Below are 18,755 nucleotides of genomic sequence, written 5' to 3' on the forward strand. Positions count from 1 at the left end.
TAAGCCTAGCCAGAGTGTATTTGGCTTCCGCCTCCCTATTAGATTAGCCTACTGTGCCTCTGTAAAGTAGGTCACAGAAGGTACCTTTTTAAGATTAGTTTACTGTGCCTCTGTCTAGCAGGGACACAGAACAGATCCCAGGGGTGAATTTGCGATTTCCCATCCACGCGTCCAGATTTTGCTTGAAGAGGGTCAGCGAGGGGCTATGTCTAACATGAATTGGGATTCTATTCCAGAGTGAGGGGAGCCTCTGGGAAATGAATCTGTCCCACCAGCATGTCCTATTTATTTTTGTGCTGAGGTTTAGGTCCCTGGAGCATGTAGCTCTAAGAGACTTGGATTTTTTGAGGTGGAGCATGTCCATTAATTCTGGGTTTGACATGGCTTTGTACGTCAGGCATAGATTGCCTCTGAGTAGGCGGTAAGCAACTGAGTAGAGCTGGAGTTTCTTTAGTCGAGCTGCATAGGACATCTGTTTGTAGCCCATGATCCTCTTGATGAGGTACTTTTGGGGTCTCTCCAATTGCTGCAGGTGTCGGGTAAGGTACATCTCAAAAGGGGCATTGTATTCAATTATGGGCCTGATGAGTGACGAGTAGAGGGGCACAATGACCTCTCTTGATCTAGATGCGAACCCTTTCATGATAAGGTGGGCTATATAGAAGGTCTTTCTAACCACTTTGGCAACGTGATTATCAAAGGAGAGATTACTGTCTACGCTGGTCCCCAAATCTCTAATTACTTCTTCCATACTTAATGGATTACCACCTATGTGGTAATTTGTGGGCACCTTGTTTTTCCCAAAGGGGATGACTATGCACTTTTTAGCATTTAGCTTGAGGCAGTGGCTCTGGCACCAAGCATCCCTCTCTGTGAGACCCTTTTGGAGGATGCTTGTGTCAGCTGGAGATTCGATTATGGCCCCCAGTTTGCAGTCATCTGTGAACTTTGTCAGCCATAATCCCCCCATGTTAGCCTGAACCTCAGAGAAGTATATACCAAACAAGAGAGGTCCCAGAACCGAGCCCTGTGGGATGCCACTTGTAACTGGTTTGGATTCGGACATGGCACCTGCAATTCTCACCATGTGGTTTCTATCTCTGAGCCAGTTTGCAACCCATCTTGTGATATAGGGGTTGATATTTAAGCTGGTAAGCTTATTTATGATGCCTGAGTGGGGTATTGTGTCGAAGGCTTTTGCGAAGTCCAGGTAGGCTGTGTGAAAAGAAATCAACTAGGTTTAAGAGGCAAGATCTGCCATTAACAAAGCCAAATTGGGTAGGGTCCAGTGTCTGGAGGTTTCCAATGTCTTTGTTTATGAGTTCCATGATAATACGCTCCATAGCTTTACAGACCAGACTAGTCAGGCTTATGGGGTGATAGTTTCCTGGGTCCATTGTGGCACCACCTTTGTGGAGTGGGATTACTGTAGCTGTACACCATTCTTTGGGTACATATCCTGTAGTAAGGCTAAGTTTGAACAGTGACAATGTGAGGGTTCAGTTCTTCTTGGAGCTCTTGTAAGACACAGCCTGGGACACCGCCCAGTCCCATAGATGCTGTGTTTTTTGCTTTGGAGAGGGCAGCTTTCACCTGTGTATCTGTAATGTCAGGGAGGTTACATTCAGTTGGGATAGGCATTTGCTCCTTTGGGGGGAAGGGGGGGAGAAGTTTGCGCTGAACCTGTCTGCCAGGATGTTGGCTATGTCTGTAGGTTCGGTATATTTTGTACTGTTATGCAACAATTCAGAGCATATCTGGTAGTTTCCGCCCATGTTCCTGACATAACTAAAGAAGGCCTTGTGATTATCTTTAGTGTCTAGGGCAATTTTTTTTTCGAAGCTGGCCTTTGATAATTTTATGAGGGATCGAAGTTTCTTGCTAATACTGATCAGAGATGCCTTCCCTTTTTGTGATTTTGCTCTGTCATGTAGTAGCTTCCTCCTTCTGTTGTATAGCTTATTTATGGCCGGGGACCACCAGACCGGTCTCCTGTTTTTGGAGAAGTGAGTCTTGGTTTTATGTGAGATAGCACGATCCATGCATTCCTGCAGATGTTCATAGAATGCATTTGTAAAGGATTCTGCAGATTGGGCTGTATTATGCTCTGGCCCAGGGGCTTTGAAGGATTCCACCTCAGTCTTGAGAAGTGCAAAGTTGGTTTTGAGAAATTCTTTACAGTGATTTCCTTGGCTGGGGGTGGGGTCGGGATATGGATGTCCAGGGAAATTTGTTTATGGTCTGATCTTACCAATGAGGGGTTTACCTCTGGTGTGGAACATAGAGCCCCCATGTTGGCGATGACCAGGTCCAATATGTTGTTCCCTCTTGTGGGAGTAGTGACCAGTTGTTCCATTGCGTTAGAGTTTATAAATTCAAGGAACCATTGGGCGAGGGTGTTTGGGCTTGAGTAGTTTTCCCAGTCAATGCTTGCGTAGTTGAAGTCACCAAATAACATAGTGATTGGAGAGACCTTCATATTCTCCAGTTTTCTCAGGAATGCCAAGAAGGGTTCCTGTAATAGGGAGGGTGTTCTGTATAGCAGGCTACAAACTGAAAGGCAGTTTTGCCCACTGTTAGTTGTACATGGATGATTTCCGATGCTTCATGCACTGCCACTAACCTGGAGGTGTAGGTATCGTTGATGAATATAGATACTCCCCCTCCTTTTGTGCTTCGGTCTGAGTTTTGGGGCTGAAACGCATGGTATGAGTTATAACCTGGTAGTGCTGGGGTGCTCTCAGGAGCCTTGAACCAGGTTTCTGTTACTGCACAGACATCGATTTTCTCCATACTGAGAAGAGCCTCGAGTGCGTGCATCTTGAGGTTTAGACTTGAGTAGCATTACCTTTAGTTTTTTATCCTTGGGTTGTCTATGGAGGTGGGTTTGTCCTTTGAGCCTTGCCTAAAAAAGGCACTATAGGGGTGGCAAGAGCCTTGGCCAGTATACAAAAGCCTAAGGGTGACAGGTGCAAGCCATCCCTAGTGAAGCAACATGGCTTGTCGAGCATGTCATCCCACGCAGACAGACACTGGATCCCCTTTGAATGACACCAATACTTCAGCCAATTGTTGAAACTGATCATTTTGTCTTTATACTGTGGCATCATTCTTGGTGAAGGCAAGATGCTACTCAAGGTCAGGGTCATACCAGCCTGGGCTACATGGTCAGACAGCTCCTCTATGTCTCTTTTCATGTAGTCCAGGGAGGTTTGTCTCAGGTCATTCACACCAGCATGGACAATGACGGAGTCATACTTGTACTTGCTTTGGAGTGACCTGAGTGCTTGCATTATGTGGTGGATCCTGGCACCTGACAGGCAGCTTACAGTGACCTTCTCCTTGTTCAGTCTGGTGAGCGGGACGTCAGTGTGCCGGACAATAGAGTCCCCTATAACAAGTGTATTTGGTGTGTTGTTTGGCCTTAAGGGCTGTGACTGTGAGGCACACTGATTTTGTGAGATATGTGATTTGTGGGCATTGTTGTGGTGGCTGTTGCTTGGATATCTGCTTAGGAGGTCTTTGCTGTTTAGGCAGATTTTTATTTAGAGCCTCAGTATGTTTTGTGTGTTTATGTGTTGGGTATGCAGATGCAATAGGTCTGTATGAGACTGGATTTGTGGTGTGGGTGGTTACCTTTTCCTCCTGACTGACTGTGCCAGTCTTGGATTGAGAGAGCTCTGCCTCCAGTTTGGCTGTGTAACTGCATCTCTCACATGTATTAGAGTTTGTTGGAAGGAGGAGAGGGTTGTCTGTGTACATAAGGCAATTGTAACATTGCCTCAAAATTCCCAGATTCACCAGCTGGACTGGAGAGTAACCTTGAAACTGACCCTTGGACATACCAGATTAGTATAGGGAACTGATCAGATTAGGGAAGGGAACTGATTTTTCACTTGATCAGGAAGGACCAATCGGGAGCCTAATACTTATGAGAAGTCAAGGAGGGTGTAGTGCTTTAGCTAGTTAGTGTTTCCTTATTAGAGCTGAGCAAGTGCAGGGCTTTAGAAAGAGAATAGAGTGATTACTTTGAGAGTTTGAACAGTTCTAAGGGAAAAAGTGAAGAGCAGACTTTGTGGAGCCTGGAATAGTTTAAACCTGTTTAGGCGGCGCTGCCCGACACTGCTCAGTGCGCAAAACCATGCAAAAAGAGAGTTGTAGGGTTTTAAGAGAGAGAGAGATCAGGGAGTTTAGAATTGACCAAGCTGAGAACCAAGTGCTGATAAAAAATTATTTCAAGTGGAAAACCAATGACGACTAGAAACAAACGTAAAGTACATCCAATATTTCAAGCGCTTTCACCCGGGCTCTCCCAGGCTTTCTCAAGACAAATTAATACACATTTCAATGGAACTATTTATACTAAACCGAGCCAACAGTGCTGAATTTTGTGATACACCTGCTATCTTATTGGACAGCGAGCAACCAGCAGATGACGCTCCAGTAACGAGAGGAGAGTTCAAGCAGGTTATGTGCCTGCTCTCACAACTTACTGGGCTTTTAACTAGCGACAAGTCAGGAGGAAGTAGCGTAATACCAGCTAACCAAGAACAGCCCCATAAAGTAAACGACGTTGGTGTTTCAAGAATCGTTGCTCCGTTATTAGGATATACTGAAGGAGGGCGTTCCACAAACGCGAACAGTTCGCAACAAGCTAAAAGTAAACATGGGGCTAGTAGTAACGCTACCTTTGAAACCAAAAAGGATTTTAATTTTAATAAATGGACAACTAAGAATTTTTCCTTCAAACAAGGTACTGTGCAAACTTGCAATTTTGACAATGACAACATAGAGCGGATGCTCAAAGATTTTAACAACAAGTTATACTCATATAAGGCAACCCAGCTTGAAATTGAATATTTATTAGAATGTATACGAGTAAAAAGAATTCCTAAAGGGTTACGCATTATTAAGTTCCCAAACAACGCTGTACCTGGGTCAGAACTATTTAAGGAACTGTCAGCATTGTTTAATAAAACGGGACTTGAGATGCTTGAGTTAATGGTGAAAGATTATGAAAGTAAAGCCTCTGTTTTGTTAACTGAAGCAAACACTCTTAACAATTCTATTGTCAGTGATCTTTGTTTTAACAGTATTAAAAGGGATTATGATAATACATTTAAAGAAATTGATAATCATTGTGTAAGAATTATGAACAGAAAAATAAAAAAACTAGAGCGCGACCTACAAGATTACAATAAGGGGTTAGCGTATAATGTACATATTAGGAATAGATGGTCACGTGACCAAAACAATGATTTTAGTAATAAAAACACTGAACAAGAAAATAATTTTGACGATGAATTTGAGGCCCAAGGCCCAAGAAGGAGTGAAAGGCTGGCACAAAAATCCAATCAGCAATACAACCAGTTTGAACAGGGTTTTCAGTATGGCCAGGGGAGACAAGGGAACAGGCAGCAATCCCCTTATGCCAAGAAATGGAACAAACCAAGGAGATAGACGTTAACAATATACATGACAACACATGGGAAATGGAAGAAAGGCACAGTTTAATTTGTAACACTGTTAAAAAGGGTAATTTCTCCATTTACAACTATACTGAAATGAGTTTAAATGACTTACACTTTGAGTTATTTACCAAAGGGTTACACTTTGTTCCAACCAACTCTATCAATATTCCTAAGGCTATATTAGATTTAAAACTATTTACAAGACAATTGAATTTAAACATCAATCTTAAAGGAAAGGGTACAATTAACAATATGTTTTATAGAAAAAGTACATGGAACCCCCCTTTACACCTTGCTTTAAAAACATTTGAGGAAATGGTTGAAGCTGAGATCAGGAATATTCATACTAAAGAATTGATAGTCACAGCAATCTATCAGAAGAATCCTATAAGTTGATTAAACAACTAAACAGTGATGGTATTAGGGTAATGAAAACGGACAAGGGGGGAGGTGTAGTTCTTATGTATCAACATGATTACGAAGCCTCCCTCTATTCCTTATTGCAGGACAACGAACAATACAGTGAAATATCAATAAATGAGTGCAATGTTGCATATGCTAAAATTAGATATATATTGGAAGACAATCTTTATCAAGGCGCAATTAATGAGCAGTTATTCAATTATTTACTAGTACAGAAGCCGTTAACTCCCATTATTTTTGGTATCCCTAAAGTCCACAAAGGACTACAACCCCTGCAATTTAGACCAATTGTAGCTGGAGCTAAGGGGATTACAGAACCTTTGGGAAAATTCGTAGACCTTACACTAAAGAAGTTTGTAACATCTCTTCAATTTCTTTATAAGGATTCCTGGGAATTTTTACGAAGTGTCAAGAAAGAATTTTATGAAGAGACACAATACTTGGTCACCATAGATGTGGTAGAATTGTTTCCAAGTATTCCACATGAAATAGGATTAACATGGTTTAATGACATGCTGGCCAGTTATTCAGGTTTAGGAGCCAATATTATAGCATTACTAGTTGAGTTCATGGAAACAATTCTTAACAACAATTTTATTTACTTTAATGGGGAACTGTTTCGGCAAAAAAGGGGGGTTGCAATGGGCACCCCCTGCGCCTCTGCATACGCCAACATTGTATTAGCTTACTGGGAGTCAAAATACATATTTAACACACATTGGATTAAATTCTTTGTACATTACCAACGCTACCTGGATGATATTTGCGTTTTTTGGAAGGGTAATATAGAAGAATTAGAGCAATTTATTTGTTACATAAATGCTAGCACAGAGTTCCTTAAATTTACCTGTAACATTAGTACAGTCAACCTGCACTATCTTGATGTAAATCTTTTTAAAAACTTGGAGCAGGGGTGTTTTCAATCTGGTATTTACAGGAAGAAAAGTTATTCTAATATGTTTCTCCATTATGACAGCAATCACCCACTATTTCAAAAGCGAGGGATTATTAAGGGGCAACTCATCAGAGCTGCCAGGATGTGCAGTGAGGAGAACATATTTAAGGAAGAGGTTGCATTTCTGAAGACATTATTCATTGAAAGAGGTCACCCTACACAGTTAATTGATTCAATAGTGTTGGAAGTGACAAACCAAAGGACCGAAAAATACTTCCCTTTACTAGGTGAAAAATGTAGACATGAACCTGTAAAAGCAAATAACAAACTAAAAGAACAGGGTTGTGCGTTTGTCCATACAAACAGTAGTGAAAGTTTAATGGTAGAAGGTATTGTAGAAAAATATTGGCCAATTGTGACTATGAACGATGAATTTAAGCAAATGTTTGGTTGTAAACCACAATTTATTAGAAGAAGAAATAGGAATCTACCAATATACCTGCGGGGTTTGATCTGCCTCTATGGTGAAGTGTCTGAGTTGTGATTGATGTATTAGCCTCGCGCCTAGAGAGGCAGGTTTTATGCACAATCAATTTAGATAATTTATACCAGCTTTGTTTAATTGATATCTGATTGACTATTCTTCAGTTGGACTATTGGTGATTTATGTACAACAGTTTTATCTGCATCCATTGTGGTTGGTTCCTCGCTTTTGCAGTTTTAAGAAATAGGAATCTGAAAGATTTATTTGAGACTAAGTTGGTTGATAATGAACACAGTGGACAACCCCTAATGGGTACGTTTAAGTGTAAAACTTGTAGACAGTGTCCCTAAATTATTAATACTAAAGGTTTTTACTTAAAACCAAGAAGGACTTACATCGGATCCCCAGGTTACTTTAATTGTAAAACAAAAGGGGTAATTTACCTGGGTTTTTGTCAGTATTGCCTTAGTTTTTACGTAGGCAAAACCGAGAGGACACTGGCTAAAAGAATATATGAACATCTTTATGAAGTCAGTAAAGGGAAGGAATCAAATGCATTTTTCAAACATTCCTTGGTTTGTAAACAAATGGATCTTAGGTTTTTAGTATTGGAGCAGGTAAAATTCAACCCAAGAGGAGGAGATTGGGAAACCTCCTTAGAATATAGGGAGCTGCTTTGGCAGCTAAAATTAGAAGCTGCAAGACCCCCTGGCCTTAATGATGCTTTAAGTTTAAGTAGTATACGTAAACTAAGAAGAGCAAAGTTATAACAGCCCATTGATTTACTTAGTATGTCACAGCCCATTTAAGAAAGGCATTACAAGTATTCACAAGTTGGTTTTAGGTTTTTAAATATAGGTAGTGGTAATACATTACAGACATTTTTTAAAAATGTTATAAAGAATTTTATTTAGCATCTGCTGGTTTGTTGCTATGAAAATGTTAAAAAGTGTTCAAGACATTTTTTTCGATACATATTTGTTCTGTAAATGAACTTGTAGTTTAAGTAAATATGTTTATATGACAGTCAAACTATTTTTTAAAGTTGTATAATACATATTATATAAGAAAAGCTTGCAAGTAAATAGCAGAGCACGGTTTTAATTGTTTAATTGAAAGATTAACTATATTGGAATTGGCAAGATTTAGTATAAATAGTACCATTGAAATGTGTATTAATTTGTCTTGAGAAAGCCTGGGAGAGCCCGGGTGAAAGCGCTTGAAATATTGGATGTACTTTACGTTTGTTTCTAGTCGTCATTCGTTTTCCACTTGAAATAAATTTTTAGCAGCACTTGGTTCTCAGCTTGGTGGACTATACTTTTGCTTATCAGTGTGGTACTTGGTCGTTTACATTGTTTTTGAGTTTAGAATTGACCCAAAATGGCCAACAAAACTACAGCTTCTAGGTAGTAACCACTCCTCCAGGGACAGGTAGGCTGTTCAGTGTTAACCACTCCCACTGGTGAACACAGAGACTTCCCTTTAGCCCAAGCAAGCAGTGGCCTTCTAGAAACTTCCAAATAGTTCAGAACAGCAAATCTGTAACTGAACTTTCTTAACTTTCAGAAAGTGGGAAAAAAGCAAGATTTTTTTTCTTTTTGTTGTAGTTTAAAGGTAGCAGAGATACACAAGCAGCAAAATAATCACAACAGTGAAACAAATGACCCCACACTTGAGTGCTAGGTCAAAAGCAGGTAAAATACAGTTTTTAGAGGAAAAAAACGATTTTAAATTAAGTGCAACACAGGAAATGCAGTAAACAAACTCCAGATGTGTTCCAAGTACTGTTACTGTTACGGATATAAACTTTAGCAAACCGGAAAATGCCAAAAAATAGGCGGCAAAGCAGTAAAACGTAACAAAAAATCAGAAGAAAATACTTGCAATCACAAAAGTGGCTCCTTTTCTTCTCTCAGTGTTTCCTCCCCTTGGTAGGTGCTTCAGCAACAACTAGCAAGCCTGAAAAGATGCCAAAACCATGAGGCAGCTGGCACCTGTTAATGCGGACAGGCACATGTACTACACCTACAGTATAGCTACCATATCCCTGTTGCAAATGTCACTCACCATCACATATACGTTCTGAGGGGTCCACAACATGAAACCTATGTGGCTCATCCAATAACTGCATAGAAATGTGATAGCACTACATAGTTGGCAGGGGTTTGATACCCTGTGCTGGCAGGTGTGTGACACAAACATGCTTAAGTTTTACTCTCCCACCCCTCCCTGACTTGTCTTTGCCTCTGTCAGCCACTCTCACTCCCTCTCTGATGGATAGGGAGACCTACAGCTGCTTTGCTTAGGCAGCAGCATGTATATTTTAAGTGATGCTCATGATCAGCTGATGGCCTCTGCATGAATTGCAGCCCTCCCCTAGCTGATTGCATGTGGAACAGCTGTGGTAACATTCCCATAGCCAATTGCATGGAAACACACTCCAATATCTAAGAACATCGTGTTGGTGTTGGGCCTTTTCATTCACTGTTTGGCAAACAGCATCTCAGATGGATTGGGGATTTACCTCTAACAACATACACTGTGGAAACAGGGCAACACACAGGAGGGGGATATGCCTGACCTGACAACAGACTGTAAGTGCTGCTATAGTGCATTTGGAGTAATGTTGGTTTAACAGTGTGTGTGTGGATATGACTGTCCTACATGTTTTAATACCTGCCATGTCAGTTCTATGTTTATGAGGAATTCCCATCTGTAGGGTCATCTGCAGACTGGGCAGTGTGTGGTGCTTTTTGTTTCATGTGTTACCCACAGAGCATCTATTTGTGAACTGCAGAAAGTAGAGTGAGCATTACAGTCTGTATCCCTCATAGGACATATGTTGCAACAAACTCTGTTACAACAGTAAATGTATGAGGTTATCACAGCAACATGTCAATATTGGCACTGTGTATGGGCTTCCAGCCACAACCCTGTCAATCTTTGTACATATGTCATGCATTAAGTGGTGCATATGTGCTGTACACCATAATTAGTGTCATCATATCTGATAAGCCAGTGAGTTATCAGACTGCTACACATGTTATGTACAGTAGGGGTTATATTTGATGACATAATATGGACATTCTGTGGTTGTTTCTACAGTACTGAGGTCTGTGTACTTACTGTGAATGTTGACAGTGTGTGTATTTTTTATATGTACTTTGGCCTGTGTGCAGACTGTGGTAGATGTCATTGTTCTAGGTCCTGTCCTATCTGATGTTACATGCTGCTCCACTGTATGTTACCATATTGTCTTACATGCTTGTAGGGCCATACACACACATGACCCGTACCACAGACAGGCATCAGACCACACTGTGTAGTGGCAAGTATATGTAGGGTTAGTCTGTGAGTGGCACATATGAGGATGGTGTTGAACAGATAGTCCATATACTGTAATATTATGCTGGCTTACCATATGTGGCTGTGGCTGTGTTCACATTGGTTATGGTTATGCACTTTCATACAGGTGTATCTTACCCTGTGCTGTGACATGCCCATAGAGCCTGCTATATATGCAGTACATGTGCATTCCCCCACAGGAGATGTAAACCAGTGTTGAGACAGTCTGCCTGTAGCATGCACAGTGCATTGTTACATGCATAGCAGCTTAGTGTACTTACCCAGTGAGATGTCATGTCCAGATACCTGCCAGATGTACTGCTGCCAGGCCTCCCTTAACAGTCATGTATATCAAACAGAGCAGTGGGATGCTGTGCAGATGTATGTCAATATATAGTGGGCAGTATGTGGCCATGCCATCCCTGTACCAGTGGTTATTATGTGTCAGGACAGACAGGGTGTGTGAATGCATAACCTATGTGGGGCAAATGTATACCAGTCATTATGTGTTATACCCATCTACGTGGCTGTTAACATCCATATTGTCAGGCTTGGTCCACATGTTTTGCATTAAGGGGTTCTGTGTATACCTCTGGACTGTACAGAGTGTTTCAGAATGTCCACATATATTGGCAAATATCTCTGCTGCAGTCCACAGGGGCATTATGTGCTTGCAGTGTTACTGTACTATGATGTCTTTAGGATGTCTGTCAGTAGCCAATGATGCACATGGGAAAAGCAGATGTGATCTCCCACACACTATGTCTGTGAAGGCAATCCCTATTACAGTTGCAATAGTTTACTAGTATACTTGCTATACATACGTGTCACCCCCTTGCTCTACGAAGTTGGGACTATAGGGCTGAGGTAGGCCTACATTCCATGTTCAGGACATATGATGAAAATATATGTACATATAATTATCCAGATATCTATATATATAATTATACATATGTCGACATATATGAATGGGTATGTATATATACATAGATATACATATACACACCCAGATATATACATATACAGAGCAATATATGTCTACACATATACAGAGTGATACATATGCACATATACATATGGATATCTACAGATATATTGACAGTAGTAGGTATATCAGAATAGATATGTATGCACATATAGTTGTAGATATCTACATATATACTAACATAACTATGCATATCTGTATACATAGGATGTGCATACATATATAGCTATATACACATATATCTATATATACATATAAGTATATATATATATATATATATATATATATATATATATATATATATATATATATATATATATATATATATATGTATGTAGATATATATATATATATATATATATATACATATGTACATACAAAGAGATGTACACATGGCCATATATATGTAGCAATATACAAATGTGTATACAGGCATATGTATGAGTATACATGTGTATGTACATGTAGACATATATAGACCTATGATATGTATACAACCATATTCCTGTCATGACTAAACATCACGGTTGTGTATACCCTCCCACATGTATTTCACTGTATGTATCTGCTATGTGCACATTATGATAAAACAACATATGTGATGCAACAGTCATATTAATAACAAGGACTACACAAGGTAGGAACTATAGGCAAATGTTCAATACTACTCAATATGTGTATTGACAACTATATTGGTAAAACAACAGCAGTCTTTATAGTGGTCATGGCGTAGTGATTAAGTGTTGTAACTTCTGTGTAAAGGGTCCTGTGTTCAAGACCTGTTCATTTTGTTGCTGGGCAGGACAAGGGCTGTTGGACACAGCGTGGTTAAGGCAGTTTTGAGTGCATTTGCATGGCTTTGTGTGAAGGTAAGTGGTGCTAAGGTATGGGTAAATGTACAAGCACTTATACAGTGTAGGCAGGGCTTACCAGTGCGCAAATCAGCTTAGCACTTATATTGCATCAATGTTGATACTTGCTAATCATAGCTTAGCCCTGGTAACCAGGACACACAACCCAGTCTGATATCCTGTAATAAGTGTATGTAATGCCATAAATGCACCTATGTGCTGTCATTACAGTAGGAAGGGGTGTGAGTGTCATGTGTGGGACACAGGCCTGTACAGCACTGTTATCCATGTGAATGTGTTACATACACGGGTAATAGCCCAGGGTACATGCTGTCACAATGGCATGCAGTGTATCATGGCAGTACTACTGTTGACAGAACTAACCCAGGGAAGAGCAGAGTGCTTAATGTAGTACTGACAACAGGCACACCTGCGAGCATGGCTGGACACCGAGGCCTCCTTGTTGTATCCCTGGTGTGTGAGCTGTGTCACAGTATATACCACTTACTGGTCTGTCAACGCACTCATGCTACTGCATAGCTACCTGCCAAGCTGATAACTGTCAGTCCCTGTACAGATGTGCAGATGGCAGGTATCCAGCTGGGATATGTACAGGCAACCTACACTTTATTGATGCCCTACTATGTGTGTGGCATGTGCATGAGAAGCATATCCCTGTAGTACCAATGTTAGGGTATACTATGGGTTGTATCACAGTCATGGCCAATGTGTTATGGTGAGTATGGCAGAGTGTCATCATGGGTTTCAGGGAGTACAATATCCAGTGGGGGATGTGGGTGCTGTGTACACTGTTATCACACCAAGGTACATCAGGTATATGTCCCATGTACCATGTTATGGTTACCACTGTCACTATCAGTCATACAGGTAACTGTTACCACAATCCAAGCCAGTTATGCATGTGATGTGTGCAGCCTACCTGTAACACATTGGAGTCAAGGTTAAATTGATTAGCAGTGATAGGCCCTGGAATCTCAGATGTGTGTCTGGCTATGTGTCTGTAAATGTGTATATGACGGTATGTCACACTACATATCATCCAAATACACCCATTACAGCCCCCATTAGCATGCTGTACATGTCAGGGGATGTTCTGCATGTACCATGTAACCTGGAACACACCTCACCCTAAATGCTGTGAGGTGTGCAATGTAAGCCACACACATCAGTATCATGACATAGCTAGGTAGGGGTCTAGTCCCAGTGTTGGCAAGTAACAGTCTGCATGTATGTTGATGGGTGTACACCTGGTTTCAGGGTATACATGCCTCAGCGGGCCACCTGTCCATGTGGCACAGGCAATAACCAGTTTAGTAACCTGTGAAATGTGTTTGACTGTAGCCCAGATATGTCACAGCCATGGTGTCAGCAAAGTGACATACCCCGTTGTGCAATATGACTGCAGATCATCCTCGTGCTGACACATGTACACCTACAACACTCATGGATAACATTATAGGGACTGCAATCAACCAGTGTTACTAGCAGCTATAATGCATCATTTTGTTGGACGGCTACACTACCTTCCAAATATGCCAAACACTCTACTCCCTACAGCATATTACACTGCAGTACTGTGGTACACTGTTGTACAGTCACTGTGTGCATCAGAACCATATCAGCCTGTCCCTGCATCGATGATATAGATGACAGGTATGGGACAGATGTATCATCATATGCAGAGGATGTGGTGTTGGTTTGCCAGAGGTCGAGGTTGGGCCATATATTTGACACCATGTGTGTGTGGGTGAGGGGTGTACTCTGGGGAGCTGGCTGAGGTGATGTGGTGTGTGTGGGTATGGGGTTGCCCTAGGTGTGTTTGCATAGTGTGTAGGTATGCATGCACACAGTTCTGCCATGTGGCTGCCCTACACAGGTGTTTTTGGACAGCTGCAGACCATACCTGTAGGGTGTGCAGTTCACTGCCTCCTGCCACGGACATGTGGACTGTGCCTGCCAGGGGTTCCACAGGCACGTCCAGGTACAGGCCTTGATGTGCTACTCTCACCTGTTGATGACATTTGTCCGCTGATACCAGGTCCCTCCTGGGACTTGGTCAGGACCACGTGCACGTGGCCTGCTGTGGTGTGGTGTGGACAGTACACCCATCACACTGCCAGGGATGCTACTGCCACTACAGGAGCCCCTTGGTGTCCTGGCACATCCACATTGACTACCATCTGTTGGTGTTGCTGGCCTACATCCACGCGGATGTCGCCGCACTCCCACCACATGTTCAATCATGGACAGACCATGGCTGATGAAGGCCATCATCTCAACAGACCATCTATGCATGAACTCAATTAATCCATGGATGGTGCCAGCCAGTTCACAGGCATTGTCATTTGAAGATGCAAGAGCAGCCCTCTGCAGCCTCAGGCTCTGTCTGTGGTAATGTTCTATACATGCTTGTGCCACCATGACAGCCTGAAACATGCTTCTGCTGGTAGCAGCTATGTCGCCTCTGCCAGGGAAATGATGTCCAGTGGCCCTACCACGAGCACCCTGGGACATCTGCCTATATGGTGGCCTGCTGGACATCTGGCTATGTCTGCTGCGACTGGACACAGTGGGCATGGTTACCACACTTTCCTGTGCACTGCTACTGCATTCCAGCTGTCCCTCTGCTATAGCCACTAGTGATGGGGTGCATATAGGCACTGAAACTGTGCGCGGGGGTGGGGTGGCTAAGAGGGGGATGTCAAATGTTGGTGCAATGTTGGCCCCTGACAACCCCACCTGTGCCTCAACATTATCATCATCATCATCATCATCATCAGTGTCTGTATGGACACCTACATCAGATTGCATGCAGGAGGGACCCTGACCCACCTTGCCACCCATGGGGAAAACAATAAATGCACTTTAAAATCTGTACAGCATTACCTAACAGTACACACACACACACACACACACACACACACACTTCCATAATACCTACTTGTCCATGGTTTTACAGACAGTCCCACGTATATGTCTATGTGTTATCCCATCTTGCATCACACTTGTTAACATGCACACATTGATACCACTCATTAACATCACAGTCCTCTAAATGCCCACCCAGGCAGCCACAACACAAGGCCTGTTGCTACTTTACCTGCCTGACCTATGTATAGTGGATTTACATGGCCTCACTGCTGCCATTCAGTATGCTCCCTCTGTATGCCCGAAAATGATGTGCATGGCCCCTATATGTGTGGGCTACTATGTTTTATCCATAATACCTCCCACTGTTGTGTCATGTGTATGTAATGCTCAGTACATGCCAGATATGCTGCTCCATCAGCCCATCATGTGACAACTGTAATATCTGGATACACTCCCTGGTGTTGACTAGTACTTCCACAATGCATCTGTACAGCTGCATATGTGGGTTGTAGGTGACCTCTCTGCTGACTGTGATATTAAGTGTGTACCTGAAGTCTACATTCCCTCTGGATGCCTGTTCCATGCTACATACCATATTATACTATTTGCTGTCCTGTGATTACACACATGACAGGTATTCATGGTGTGTAATGTGGCAGTCCATGTCCATGTACTGCATGATCCCAAAGGGAGGTACAGCCATATGAACACCCCACAATCACACATGTGCATACATGGCCACACACACAAACACACACATTCACACACACATTCTACATGCATCTACCTTCCTCCACTTCACCAAAGTGACCCTGCAGGCAAACTAACTAACCACCAGGATGCACACACACATACAGGGGAGGTTGCACAATGATAGTACACACAGTCCTCCTATTACCCATCTGCCAACATGCAGAACATATGGTACAGAACAGCATGCAGTTCAGTTATAGTCAATCCATGCTAGCAACAGTATACATGTGTGTGATGCATGTGCTGTGTCACTAGGTGATGCCCCATTCCCCTGGATACCACTGCATCCATGTACACAGTATTGCTTTGCACCTGTTCTGCACCCTGCCAAGTACTGTGCACCACAACTCACAGGTGTACAACTCATTGCGGAATGTGTAATACTGTGTCAGTTATGTCAGCTTTACTTCTCACAGCCCCTATGTTTTTCAGCAACACATACCCGGGATGATATGTGGGGAGTTGTCATTGGTGAATGCCTGATGCCTGATTTACAGCTGTCAACATAAACAGACCATGTATGACCACTGCAATACTCTTACACTGACAACCATCAGAGCATACCATGGCTATGGGGGGTGTACACACCTTTATTGATTTTGCACACACATCCTTGATCTGCCATGAGACCACATCATTGCATATCTTAGCAGTACACGAGCCCGGTATGTGACATATGTCCTGTACTTTCACATGCCGTGTCTACAGATTGTGTTAGGTGCGTGGCTGCTGACTGCAGTGCATACACACCATGTGGGCATATGTGCACACCCTTATCATGACAGTTTATCACACCTCATGTTGTGTGTACTACAGCAGTCACTGCTCCTGGCAGGGGTATACCAACGTGGGCCATCTGCATTTGCCAGTATATGTTCAGTCTGCCCTACACATGTCCCCCTATTTTGCATGATTGCAAGGTCTACTCATGTGCACATTCCATGGTGTGCACACACTGCCGTCACTATTGCTGTGTGGGTAGGGTTACGGCTGACACAGGTCCTGAAGTTGACTATGTGCAGATAGAGCCATTCCTACCATCCTTAGGATCCTCTGCTGCAGTACACTGGTGTGTCATGCTGAGACCCTCCCTCCTTCAGCTTTCATGCAGATGCATGACAAGTAAGCCCTACACATATGTGTCACTTTGCAGTGTCCTCCTGCACAGCATTCAGACCAGGCACCTTCAGGACATGGGCTGCTGTTGTGAGTAGCAGTGGGTGGGAGGCTTGTTCCCATTGTGCCCATATTGGGGACCATGGGGCATCCACAGCACAGGCCACACACACACCATCTATGGTGTTTACCCACCATATGTGTCACATACCACCCCTGTAGACTGTTCTCTATATCTACCAATCCGGACCACCTCCACATGTGTACCTGCCATACTTCCCTATATTCCCATTGCATACTTCACAGATGGGGGCAATGTGGTGCCAACAAGGGACTAACATGTGACATAATCATCCATGGTGCACACACTGCCAGCTGTAGATATCTGTGTGTATTGCTATGTGTGCTGCTGCCTCACATATAGCACACATCACTGTGGTAGTGATATAGGAGACATGTCTTTACATACATATATGTTTGTTTGTATATACGTAGAAGTGCATATATGTATATATCTATATATGTGTCAATATATGTGATGTTTATATGTGCACATATATATGTCTACACATGGGTATATGTATATTTCTGGACATACATGCTGATATACACATATATCTTTATATATGTGACATATGTACACATATGCATACCTATATGTGGGGTACATTCAGACATCAGCTCCACAATCTCACAACACCTTCCTGCACAGCTGCATTGTTCTGCCTTGCTACAACACAGACAGGTGCCACATATGGACACTGCCTGACATTAGGGGAGTATTTGTGGGACCTGATTGCATGTAATCCTATTACACACCTATGGCATGCTACATTACAGATTCACCTAAGTATCCTGTCAGTGGTGGGCCATGGCTCTCACATGTCCATCATAATGGCATTACTTCCACTACCAGCTATTGGCCATGTAATGTACATACTTCCCATTACAAAACACACACTATGATGGCTTACATCTTGTCTGTCAGTGCTGACCTGTACAGTTAATGGCTATGGCCTACTACCCACAGGGACAGACACTATTGTCCATAGCAATTGTTCAGTTGAACATCATCACAACAACACCTGATGGCACATATAACTCATTCCACATCATCTATCCCATTATGATGGGCCAGGTACTACATTCTATTACATGTATATATACTACACATACCTGTTGTGGGAATGATGTCTTGTTGAATGACAGCTGGCTAAATGCCTGTAACTTTAGCTGTTAGTTTGAAGAGTTTTGTTTATTTTTTTTTTTTTTGTTCTCTCCCTCTCTCTCCAGTGAATGGATTAAGCTGCTGTAAATAGATTGCAGCCTGGCTTTAGTAGGTGATGCACATGATCAGGTGATGGCCTGTGCACCAGTCAGTGTCGTCCACTTGTTAACTGCATGCAGCTTCCTGTGTAGTACTTCCAATTAACACTGTCATGGCAACCACCTATTATAAATCCCTACATCAGGTGGGCATGGTCCTTTTGCCTTTCCTGTGTGATGGACATCCTTCCTGTGTGTGGTCATCAGTGTT

The sequence above is a fragment of the Protopterus annectens genome, chromosome 1.part0 (assembly GCF_019279795.1).
Source record: "Protopterus annectens isolate FY-2018-M chromosome 1.part0, PAN1.0, whole genome shotgun sequence".
NCBI lineage: Eukaryota > Metazoa > Chordata > Ceratodontiformes > Protopteridae > Protopterus > Protopterus annectens.